Source organism: Dreissena polymorpha, chromosome 1 (assembly GCF_020536995.1).
Source record: "Dreissena polymorpha isolate Duluth1 chromosome 1, UMN_Dpol_1.0, whole genome shotgun sequence".
Taxonomy (NCBI): Eukaryota; Metazoa; Mollusca; class Bivalvia; order Myida; family Dreissenidae; genus Dreissena; species Dreissena polymorpha.
In genome coordinates, this window is record NC_068355.1 from 120,892,053 (window position 1) to 120,904,955 (window position 12,903).

The following is a 12,903-nucleotide window of genomic DNA, read 5'->3' on the forward strand; positions in this document are numbered from 1 at the left end:
TAAAATTTACATATGTCATTGTTTAAAAACGCAAAATAACTTCAAATCCTTTCACACACTACTGAAATAATTTCTCAGTTTATAATTAATATTGACACTTTATAAATGTATACATGTATCACTATAATCTTGATGCATCATAAGTTGAATTATACACATGTTACATCACTGTTTTAACATTAATAATATAAAGATTAAGGGTGACTCAGAAGCATAATAGTCCCTGAATTCTGAAGTGCTTTCACACAAGAACGGAATAGTGCTGTGTTAGTAAATTAGCTCATGTGATATTAATTTGGCTTTAATAGAGATAACTCGGGAGAAAGCATAGATTTATTAGTTAAACTAACATTGATTAAAAATTAAAAAAAAATGTTTCAAAATACATATACTTGTTAAACTAGTTATACAAATATGTATTGTTTAATTACATCATTACGGATTATTAATTTAAGACACAAAATACTGAGAAGCTTAAATCAGTATCACATTGTAACAGTCAATCTTGTGAAAATCAACATTTGTATTTTTTACTACGTTCGTGAATGTCATAATTGATATTAAATGTAAATTAAACTGGTCTTTTTTATATAAATGTTAAGATTTGCCTGGTCACCTAGCTTGTCAAATTCCATTGGTGTTTTACACTGAAGTTTTCTCAATGAATGTGGATTTTTCCTGAAAATCAGCCACACGATGTATTATTGGGAAGATGCGCTGTAGAAACAGCCACACGATGTATTATTGGGGGAGATGCGCTGTAGAAACAGCCACACAATGTATTATTGGGGAGATGCGCTGTAGAAACAGCCACACGATGTATTATTGGGGAGATGCGCTGTAGAAACTGCCACACAATGTATTATTGGGGAGATGCGCTGTAGAAACAGCCACACGATGTATTATTGGGGAGATGCGCTGTAGAAACAGCCACACGATGTATTATTGGGGAGATGCGCTGTAGAAACAGCCACACAATTTATTATTGGGGAGATGCGCTGTAGAAACAGCCACACGATGTATTATTGGGGGAGATGCACTGTAGAAACAGCCACACGATGTATTATTGGGGATATGCGCTGTAGAAACAGCCACACAATGTATTATTGGGGAGATGCGCTGTAGAAACAGCCACACGATGTATTATTGAGGAGATGCGCTGTAGAAACAGCCACACGATGTATTATTGGGGGAGATGCACTGTAGAAACAGCCACACGATGTATTATTGGGGGAGATGCACTGTAGAAACAGCCACACAATGTATTATTGGGGAGATGCGCTGTAGAAACAGCCACACGATGTATTATTGGGGAGATGCACTGTAGAAACAGCCACACGATGTATTATTGGGGAGATGCGCTGTAGAAACAGCCACACAATGTATTATTGGGGGAGATGCGCTGTAGACACAGCCACACAATGTATTATTGGGGAGATGCGCTGTTAAGTTGATGATCATTAGTCCTTCATAATCGAGTATACCTGTAGAAAGCGAACTTGCAACTAATAATCAAGGACAGGTTGTTATCACTCATGCATGTAGAGGGATATACAATTAAATTGTATGCATTTATACTTATTTAGTACTGCACATGAATCATTTTCCAAAATTTCGTAGCAGCATTAAATTATATAACAATGCATTATTATCGTCTGTATTGCATTAATATTCCATCGTATATGATCGATTCGCTTCCTAAAACTGAACAAATATTAAGTGTTTCAATTACGAAACGTAATGCATCTAGTTTCACGTTCGGCTTGGTTGGTTTTGTAAACACGGTTAATTCATTTTCAAATTTAAATTCAAATTTTTAATATCAAAGGTTCGGTAAAAAGAGAGGATCAAGTTTAACGCGCGTCGTGTACAGCCTTGTAACAATAGACTGTCTAAGTCTATCCAGAGACATAGTCTTTATTTGGCGTCTGTGATGAATGAGCATGACGAAATTTTCCATTTCTAGTTTTTCTTTTAAATTCTTTTATCGAACACTCGAGTATTTTGCATAAGTAAGGTGTTATTTTGAAAATTCGTGATATGTTATTTTTCTCGTTGCGGTAATTTCCTTTATAGCTTTATCGAGACGTGCCTGAAAATACGTTGTTTTAACCCATTTTGTATTTTAACTGTATTTCAACGTAATTTAAATACTATTTGTGTTTACCTTCTCTGTTATTCACAAGTATTTCTGATTGTTTAAAAATAAATTTACATAATGTTTATAAAACAAGATTTACTTCTCTACGGCTAGCGCTTTAGGTTATTATAATAACGTACTGTTTTAAAATCTTCGTTCAGGTATCTACCTAGTCATACAACAGAATCAGCCGTTCCTGCTTTTGTTTAAATTCTGGACACACAACCTACGAAATATATACATATATTTCAGCTTATTCTCAATGCGCAACTAGTAAGATTGTCATATGTCTTTGATCACCAATGCAAACGCCTAGGCAATTTCAAAAGTGCTGACATTGTTTGGTCGGCTCGAATATTGTGTCACTAAAATGTCTTCTCGGTCGACAATTGCACAGGACTAATTATCAGCTGAAGTTAATTAGAACATTTTAGCATGATCTTGATTTATGCGCTTCAAGTATTCCATTGTTGTCAGTATCTGATTAAATCATTCGCCGAGCTTGATGTCATAGTGTGACGTATTTGTTTAAAGCTTTCCACGTTCACTTATTAGAAACTTTTAAATTTCGTTGTTTTTCCGTTCGTTTATACCTACGTCTAAAACATGTGTGTTGTTAACGTGCAAATGGGTGGCATCATTGTTAAAAAAATAATTTATTTCCAGATACGGTTCTGAAAAATTATGTAAATGTTAAATTGTCACATAAAACCTTAAACTTACGTATTTAGTTATAACGGTGAAAATTCTGAAGCATTTGTATTTCAAACATTGTAATTGAGATTCTCAACTTCAAACTTTTAAAAAGGACACAGATAGTAATAATGTTATTTGTAAAACTATTTTCAAATAATATTGTACGTACACTAGTGCAAGTCGTCTCCAGAATTTTGTTGTTTTGACTTGGACGCGCACCATTCATAAATTTTAAAGCGTTCAATTAAAGTTTGACTTTTTGTATCACATTTATTTCTTACTCGTGTATTGTTGAACAAATATGTATTTAATGTTCTCTTGAATGTATTGACTATGCAAGAAATAAAGAAATAAATATATATTTGTCATATTGTGCACTTTTTGCCGCTGAAATGTCGTTACTTACTTGGTCCATTCTTGGTAATAAGTAAATCGATAACCATTACAATTACTAGGGGCATAGGTGGAGTATATGGCCTGCTAGACACCTTCCTCGGCACTACACCTTTCTATTTAATTAATCTAATTAATTAGTTGTTGTCAACGACTATACATGTTCGCTTAATGAAAACCAGATTATGGCACTGCTTTCTACCGTACTTTACCATCAGCAGAAAATCAATACGCAACAATACGCAATTATATCCAGCGCGAAGTTGTTACGTACAGTTTGCCGTTTGAGAAATGTTAACTCGGTTAAATCATTGTTTATGAACAAGCCAGGTATTTTGAGCTTTTTAAATGTTCTTCTCTGAATTTCATGCGATTCGTAGTTTTCGAAAACAATTGAACATGGATGATTGTCAGATTTAGAAATGCCAAATATGAAAACTGACGAAATCGATTAGCTATTTGCATAAAATAGAAGATTGACGTTTACATTAAACTATAAGCTAATAATGGGAAAGAATATTACAATAAATTATTCATCTTTCTTCTTCTTGTTTTAATTGTCAGTGAATCAACAAATTATTATTGTTGTCATTTTGTTATTTTACAATTGACATATCAAATATAGCACGTTGATCAAGTATAACAAACCGTTCTACTTAAACATCTCAGACTTTCAGATATTAAACTGAATAACCGCAACACTTTTATATACAACAATATGAAATTATGTTTGAAGCAAATACATATAACATGATTTTCCTATTCAATTGATTACACGGACGGATTTTGTTGTTGCGAATGACATTGATTTTAAATACAGCCCAAGGTATCACATTTAGATGATATGCCGACTTTGTGCAAAGAAAGAGTCTCGTGTAAAGCACAAATCGTTTAAAGCTATGTTAAAATAATGTATTGTTGAAATATGAACACTTAACCCTTCGATAATTCTTAGAAAATATTCGTATGTATGCAAACAAGGTTTCAGTAACAATTTAAATGTAAAGTATCATGTCCATCAGTGTGTAATTAAAACAGTATTTTGCTATCTTATCATCATGTCTTATTCGTGTATGTTTTGCTATCTTGATTTTATGTATTGTCATTTGCATTTGAGCGAACAATAGAGCACTTAAATGTAGTAGATGATCAATTTCAAGCCGAGCACAACCACTAACACAGATTTATTGACAAAAAGTACATGACGGGTAAAAATTAACATTATGGTCAAACTTAGCATGGCTTTAAACACTTTGTTTCCATTGACTATTTAATAACCCAAAAGCATCTATTCTTCTTATTCTATTTCCAATCACTGATTCACATCTACAAAAAGCATCTATTCTTCTTATTCCATTCCCAATCACTGATTAACGTCCCCAAAAAGCATCTATTCTTCTTATTCCATTCCCAATCACTGATTCACGTCTACAAAAAGCATCTATACTTCTTATTCCATTCCCAAACAGCATCTATTCTTCTTATTCCATTCCCAAACAGCATCTATTCTTCTTATTCCATTCCCAAACAGCATCTATTCTTCTTATTCCATTCCCAATCACAGATTCACGTCTAGCGGAGACATCAAAAGTTATTTTACTACCTCGAATTGTTAGTGACTACAGTTTGTCTGAAAAGAACGTCGGTACTTATTTATGTTTTCATATTTACACAGTTACATTGTCCACGTGTATAAACCTAAGTAAGATTTACGACAGCATTTCTAAAATGACGATATGTCTAATTCATGGACATGTATTCACAATTAGTTAACAAATAAAAATTGACACTCGGACAGCAAGTAACGATCATTGCATTATGCGCAGCGGACATGTCATTCAATCTCATATTATCTTGTATTTTTCCGCCTCGCGTTACGATTTTTTTCAATTTCCACTTCAAATAAAACTTCTTCTGATTGTGTTTTATAGGACGTTATATTTACCGATTCAATCATTTGACTTCATTTGAAAAATCATCAATTGGCACTATATATTATCATCAAAGAGTATTGATAGAAATCGATCGCTTATACTATGTTTCCTTTGTGCGCCTATATATGGTTATATACGTGTTCAACGTAAGATTGACCGTTTATTCAAAATATCATAATTTTCTTCATATTTTCAAATGTGTTCAAACTCGCTTTGTTTTTAAACTTTTGTATATTAAAACAAATATAAATATTCGATGTACATAACGTATATACGTATTGTCACAAAGAGTTGTATTACTTTCAATACGTTTTCCTATATACCCATGCTATCTGCAACCCATGAACCTTACAATATGAAAACAATGAGGGTTGTATAATATATACCTGTTTTTGTAAGAACATTCGTGGATGAGTATTACATGTCATAGACGTCAGCCGTTAAAGCTTGTCTATAACGCCTTGAACATACGTAAACAATTGTAACAATATAGGTATCGACAGTATTTTCGTTGTGCGTTACGAGTGAGAATACCAGTTCGTCTAAGACCACAAATAAAATAGCCCACGCATTAAAAAACGCAGAGACATTTTTTTGTAGGATAATATCATATATTGCCCGACGTCATCCCTCTAGTAAATAGCGCTAACTATGACCTTCAATAAATTACATGTCAGCATATTTCTAAACATCGTAACATCGGTGTTGGGAAAACAGGGTGCAGGGTCACGTTAATTTTTTCGGGGTTTTCCTAAGTAAATGTAAATGGGATTAACACACCGGTTAGAGCTGGGGGTTTTCCAAATAACTTTTTAAAACATGTTTCTTAAGAATTTCAACTTGTGCATTAAAGAAGGATTTGTATGATTCTTTTGGTAATGTGAAATACATCATAATTCTTTATTTAATAAGACTGTGTTTTTGTTCAAAATTCCATGTATACTGCACGACAAGAGCGTTTCAAATATTCGATTAGTGTTATTGTCTGCTTAAATTATTTGTCAAGTTTCACATTAAAGTCAAAACGCTACTGAGAGCGTTTTTTATTGAAATTTGTCATTGAAATTTCGTAGTTTTTCATTTGTTCAAAACATTACATGTCAAAAATGTGTATTATCAAACGCAAATTAGTGCCTTCAGTTACATGAATTTTTATTATTTTCCGGTACTGATCCAAAAAGTAATGCTAATGTTTTATTTGTCGCAAAAATACGTTAACTAACTGCTTTTTTTTTGTTTCATAATGTTGCAAAATCTGAAATGTTAAATTTTGAAACAGTATATACAACTGCGTCGCTGAACACCAAACTTGCATAAATAACCGATATAATCATTATTTTATTGTTTATCTCTTTTCAAAGGTAATGCCATATAATGGATTGATAAACTATATGTTGGGACGAAAATAACTATGACGCACACTATTCAGTAGGATATGACATTGCAATTTCTGTTGATCGGTACAACAAAGGCCATTATGCTTGCCTTGAGCAAAAGAGGAGCTTATGAATTGCTGGACATTATTTCCGGCCCTAAACCTTTTGTCAAAGAGCAGGATACCCCATTACACTCTTCCAATCTCTCAAACGCGGAAATAAGATTAACCAATTATTTTCAACGACAATTGTAACCATATGGTGTGACTTTTGGTTACATAACATGTTTAAAAATACTTATATATATTGTTCAACTGGATTTACCAATGTGGCAGTTTAAGAAACGTTTAATCGTTTGCATTAGTATTGATTTATAAATTATCATGTTCATTTTTATCCCCCCCCCCCCTTCGAAGAGGAAGTGATATTGTTTTGCTAGAGGTCAATTGGTCTGTCGTTCTGTCGGTCTGTCTCTCGGTTGACCAGTTTTTCCGATCAATAATTCGTCAACGAATAGACCGCTGTCTTGATACTCCGCATGGGCATTATCGTTCGGCAGTAAATGGCTCCTTTTGAATTTGGGGTCACTAGGTCAAAGGTCAAGGTCACTTTCACACTAAGTATGAAATCGTTTCTGATTATTAACTCGCCATCTGATTCTCCGGAAGGATTGATACTCCACTTGTGCATTGGCCTTCGAAGTAGATGAGCCCTAGTGAAATTTGAGGTAACTTGGTCAAAGGTTATGGTCACCGTCACAATACGTGAGGAAAAAATATCCGATCTATAACTCGTCATTGAATCGACAAATTGGTTGTATACGTCCCATGTGTATTGGCCATGCACAGTAGATACCCCCAGTTATGATACTATAATATTCTCAACCCATTTACTATCACGATGATTTAACAGAATTAAATCATAATGCATAATTCGCTGTAACCTAAAACCTTATGAAAGTGGCTAAGTCACACCAATATGACACGATTAAATATTATAGTGAGTTTTGTTTAAAAAAATATTGTATCAAGGCCTTGATACGGTGAGGGGCCATTAGTCTCCGTTCTCGGAGCTCTTGTTGTTTATCTCTGTCGCCTTTGCAAATTCAGTATATTTTATAAGTTACTTAAGAGGACCTCACATAGTTGCAAAACATTTAAATACAGAAACAACTGATGCGCCCATTTGAATCTTTGTATGATATTTTAGTGCAGATCGTGTGTCCGCCCTTGTTATTTGTAATTTTTGTCGAATATTGTTTTCTGTTTATACGTGTATATCATTTTAAAGGACCGCTAATAACGTGACGTTCATAAACAAAAATGCTTATAAAATACGATTAACCTTTAAAATATAAATTATTTTCATTTTAATATCAACACCAATAATTTTGATCAGCATACATCTATTTTAATAACTGCAAATTATTTTCAAGTGGAGTTTGTATTGTGGGCGAGGTAAAACTATAATACTTTTCGCGACCTTAAATCTTTGCACTTCATTTACCAGGTCTGTCACATGTTTCTGTTGTGTATTTATTTTAGATTTCACCGGATTATTAATGGCTATAATTCAACGAACATCAAAAATATGCTAAACATAGTTTTATTGTATACGTCGACAAGGATTTCATTTTTTTGTATTGTTTATTCACAGATTCCATATTAGAATTTTTGCCACTCATATTTTGTGTCAATATGATAAGACTTGTTTCGGCATTTGATTGCATTCTACAATATAAGTATTGATGCAAAGCGTCGGGAATTTCAGTGTAAAAGGCACTCAATGAAGTTACATGGAACGATTCTTTTTCTACTGTAAATCTTAATATATTGGCCGATTATTTTAAACAAAATAGAAAAAGATACTGGTATTACCATTATCTATGATTGTGTGTTATAACCCCCAAATAACCCTTATCTATGATGTTGTGTTATAACTCCCAAATAACCATTATCTATGATATTGTGTGGTCTAACCCCCACATATTTCATAGTTCATTTTATTTACATTGGTTTCTTTTTTTTACTGGCATCCGGATGCAGTTTTCATTAATGGAACAGAACTGTGTAGGTTTTAAAAAATCTGCTTCATCTTGTAAGCGTAATTTCATATTTTTCTCAACTTCAAGGGGTGATGATCCTGAACGTATTCTTACGTTGCTCATTTACGATAGGGGTTGAGTACTCATTGATATGAAAACACTGTACAAGTTTTAATGTGTTTACGAACCCCACCCTTTCGCACATATATTTCATGGACATAATAAAAACGAAAAATGGTTATAATTAAACAGCATATTTGTTTCAACTAAAATGTCCACATCAAAACAAAGAGTTAACATATAACACAAATAAAATAATTTCATTCTACTGGGGCTCGAACCTTGGGCCTCTCACATGTGAAGCGAGCGTGTAACCACTACACTACGGAACCGCTTGGAAAATCACCTTCTAACAAAGATATTAATAAGCTATTAAGTTTAAATGTAAACCCGAAAGTTTAAACGCTGGATAGTGAGCGGGGTTAAAGGTTCATACCAAAGGGTCCATACCACTGGTAAGATACGGGTCAGGCCTGCGGCCTTCTATATGTGGTTCTTAAAAAAACCTGTAGGAGGACTTGATAGTAATGAGACTGGGGTGTTGTGATGGTGCTCCTCATTGATAAGCGGCTGCTTCCTTTATCAAGACTCATTATTACAATTAATAATACGTGTCGCGCTTATCGCTCTATAGCGCCTTTATTAGTTACTAGGTGGTTGCTAGGATAGTGGAACAAAGAAGTTTTTTTTTTTATACAAAACCAGAAAGTTTCACCGGTTCACGTATTTGCCCAGTCCCTGTGATCTTTTATTATATCCCAGTCCCTGTGATCAGGTATTAATTAAACGAATTAGCTTTGCATTGTTGGCAATAAATGGTGTAGTAAATGTAATAGGCACAAATGCAGTACTTATTTACACTAATTTACACAAAAATCACCACAATGCAAGATATTCTGACAACAAAAATATGTACATAATTTCGTAAAATAACCTTTCCTCCCATAAGCGAAAAAAAACGTATTACATACTAGTCGCCGCACTTCAGTGCGACGCCAATGATATATGTCAACATTATGTCACTTTATATAAAAATGTATGCTGATAATTAACAAGCAAATATGCTCCTGTTGTCCAATAAAAATATAATTATACAGTCTACGTTGTCTGTTTGTTGTGCAATATGATCAGATGTGTTATATTGGCAAATACTTTTTTTCAATTTACGAATCCACGATTGGTTCTCATAGCAAATCTACATTCTTCAGGAGTATAAATATTTATTTATATTTTTCTTCAATAAAACTTCCAAATATAATTCGTCGATTTCAACTCAATTTGCGAAAATGATTGCAATGAACAATATTTTTATCCAATCAATTTAATCAATTCTGCGAAGTGACAAATAATGTTGGTGTATAAAAGTGACTTATTTCCTTTCATCATATCTACGATCTAGAACGCCTTATACTAAAGTGATATTATGGGCATTTTCACTGTTGAATTGAGCTGAAAAGAATAAACAGGTCACAAGAGTAAGTTAAAATGTGGTTACTGACCAATTATCTGCAACTTATCTTGATAACAGTTGTTTATAAGAATATATTTTATATTCGATATTTTACGTGACTCACCCAGTCCTGTTAGCCGAAATGATCCGTAAAACAAAATTGTGTCTTAGTGTCGTATAAACGAATCTGCACTACAACTAAATTTAGGTTCACATTGTACATGAGTGATCAGTTGTCAAACGAAATTACGGTTGATATTAAAATGCATTATTTTTCTCTTTCCAGGTATTTGTTTTAGTATGTTGATGCTGCATTAACAAAAATAAGTGTATATGAAGTGAAAACACCAAAAAATAAACAACGGTTGCGGCGATAGACACCTATAAACTGTTGGATGCCCATAATATCACTTTAAATGTGTGTCTTAACAATATAGACAAAATATTTTTTGTTTACCTGGATCAATAATAATTGTATGAGAACCATACAACCGTTGTTGTAAACGGTCGATCGGATGTTTAGGCTTCATCTATTGCAGTTTTTATTCCGATAGGAGATTGCATTTACAAGTCAATTTGATGAGGTGCACACTTTGAGAACACAGAAATATTCCTACATGCATGCACTTCCAAAATTGTGTCTGTAGGTTTCTTGTTACTCTGTTAGATGGATGCTTCTCATCATACTTATGAACACTGTTTTCAATAAATTGCTTCTTAATCGATGTAACTTTCAATAACACATGTACAAGCAATAATACATTTATGTTTTGGGTTATCTTTATTTTGACATAAGCAGAGCTATTGTCATTTGTTACGAAAGCATACTCTGTAACTTGTGCAACGGAAAAATTCATTTGTTGATGCGTCACAAATGATACTTTAACACTGTTAGAAACAGAATTAGATCTTCTGCACATCTTTAATTTCGGTTTCTTTTGTTATAACAAGAGATTTTCCCATTGTATGTTAAACAATAAACATTTTTCAACTTCTGCCATTTCATCGTTTTATGGTTAATCTGAAATGATGATTGCAATTGATTTAAATGATTGAAGCACAAGACGCTTGTGGTTTAAAAGTTATGTATAACTTGCACACACTTTGTGAAAAAAATGCACATTGATTCCACATGTGTTTCGTCGCGACTCTCTTTGGTGTTGTGATTGATATTGTGGTAAATCGCATCTGCGTTGTTCCCTGGATTCATTTTTGGCCGCTGTGGCCTTACACGGCACTGACCGAGGACCGTCGTGTCGTGAGTTCGGGATTGCTGTGACACAGTGGAGAGTATGCAATAGCTACGAGCTATACGGTGTCGAAAAGTACACGTTTGTCGCCAATATCTCAAACGGTTAGGATTTAGAAATGTTCTAGCATCGTACATGCTTTTCTGCGTGCTTTTTAAAATTGTTTTTGTATTATTGTGGAGTTTTTTAACACAATTTTAAAGTGCGAGCACCTGTAACCTACGGACATATCCATAGTTCGACATAGTTTGGATTTTATTTGTCATTTGCAGTCAACATTTTAAACACCACACAAACAAAATTGGCACCGCTCTGGCCTTTTGTCATCTGCGTTTTGTATACTTCTGGTAAACTACCAGTACTCAACAGTGACACGTGAACGTCGATAGTTTTTCATTGGATTGCTGTGACGTAAAGTAATAGATACTGCACTGATCGCATTATAAAAATCTATCTGTCCGTAGGTTATGGCGACCCGTCTGTACATTAGCTGTTTATTCGCAAAACATTACATAATTATATTCCGTTCATATCAGCTTTGCAATACTAATAATACTAACTCTGGTAATGTCATGCATATTTTATTACTTTTAGCGATTACATAATATATATGGTCGGTTTATACTTCATATTCTGATTACGGAACCTAATCATGGGCAAATAAAAAATACTTCCCAAAGATTCCTTTACAACCATTCAGCGTTTTACGTGATAGTTTACGATAATGGTCATCGCTGTTAGTTATAAAGAAATTAGTTTGTTGAAAAATGTAAACGCAAAAAGAGAGTTCCAATCCATCGCTGGCTGTCTAATTTTAATTTCCACACATCAACATTGTCTCAAATTTAATCAGATTTTTTCTCAGAGAACCTATCGAACATGGATTGTTGGTATAGCTTTCATAAAACACCAAGCGCTTGTGATTAACATGCATTTAATAGTTTTCATGTCATCAAATGTATATAAAATTGTTTCACATTATCACGGTATTACATTCAAATGGCTCAGTAAATAGTTCTTAAATTTTCTTATTTAAACACTATCATGAAGCCAGGAGAACTGCATTAAAGACACTTACATCTACCATGTGTTTAAAATTGGTAAACCGTTAAAGACTACATTGTGAATTATTAAAAGGCTCTTAGTTATTTGATTTTAAGTACTTAGTAAATTGGAACATGTTGCCTTTTGTCAATACTGATTTTTATTTGGATATCATATTTTAATGACATGTAGGTTATAACCTTTGCTGACGCACATGCGTAAACGGTGTTTGTTTACCTTGCTGATATATGGGGCCGTGTCTTATAAAAATTGTCTACATCAACGTATATAATCAACCTGCCCTCGCTTATATATAACATGTGTAGCCTATTGTGGTATCATGATTATAAACGTATATCGAATGCGTTTTGACAAAGTGATTAATATTTCATGGCATTATGAAATTGCGAAGTGTCCTACCATTGGCTCACTATATGGTGTCCAAACATTCCTTTGCATGCAACTTCGTGCATACGACGAAATCTAACTACTAAATTTATGCTTAGAATTATATTT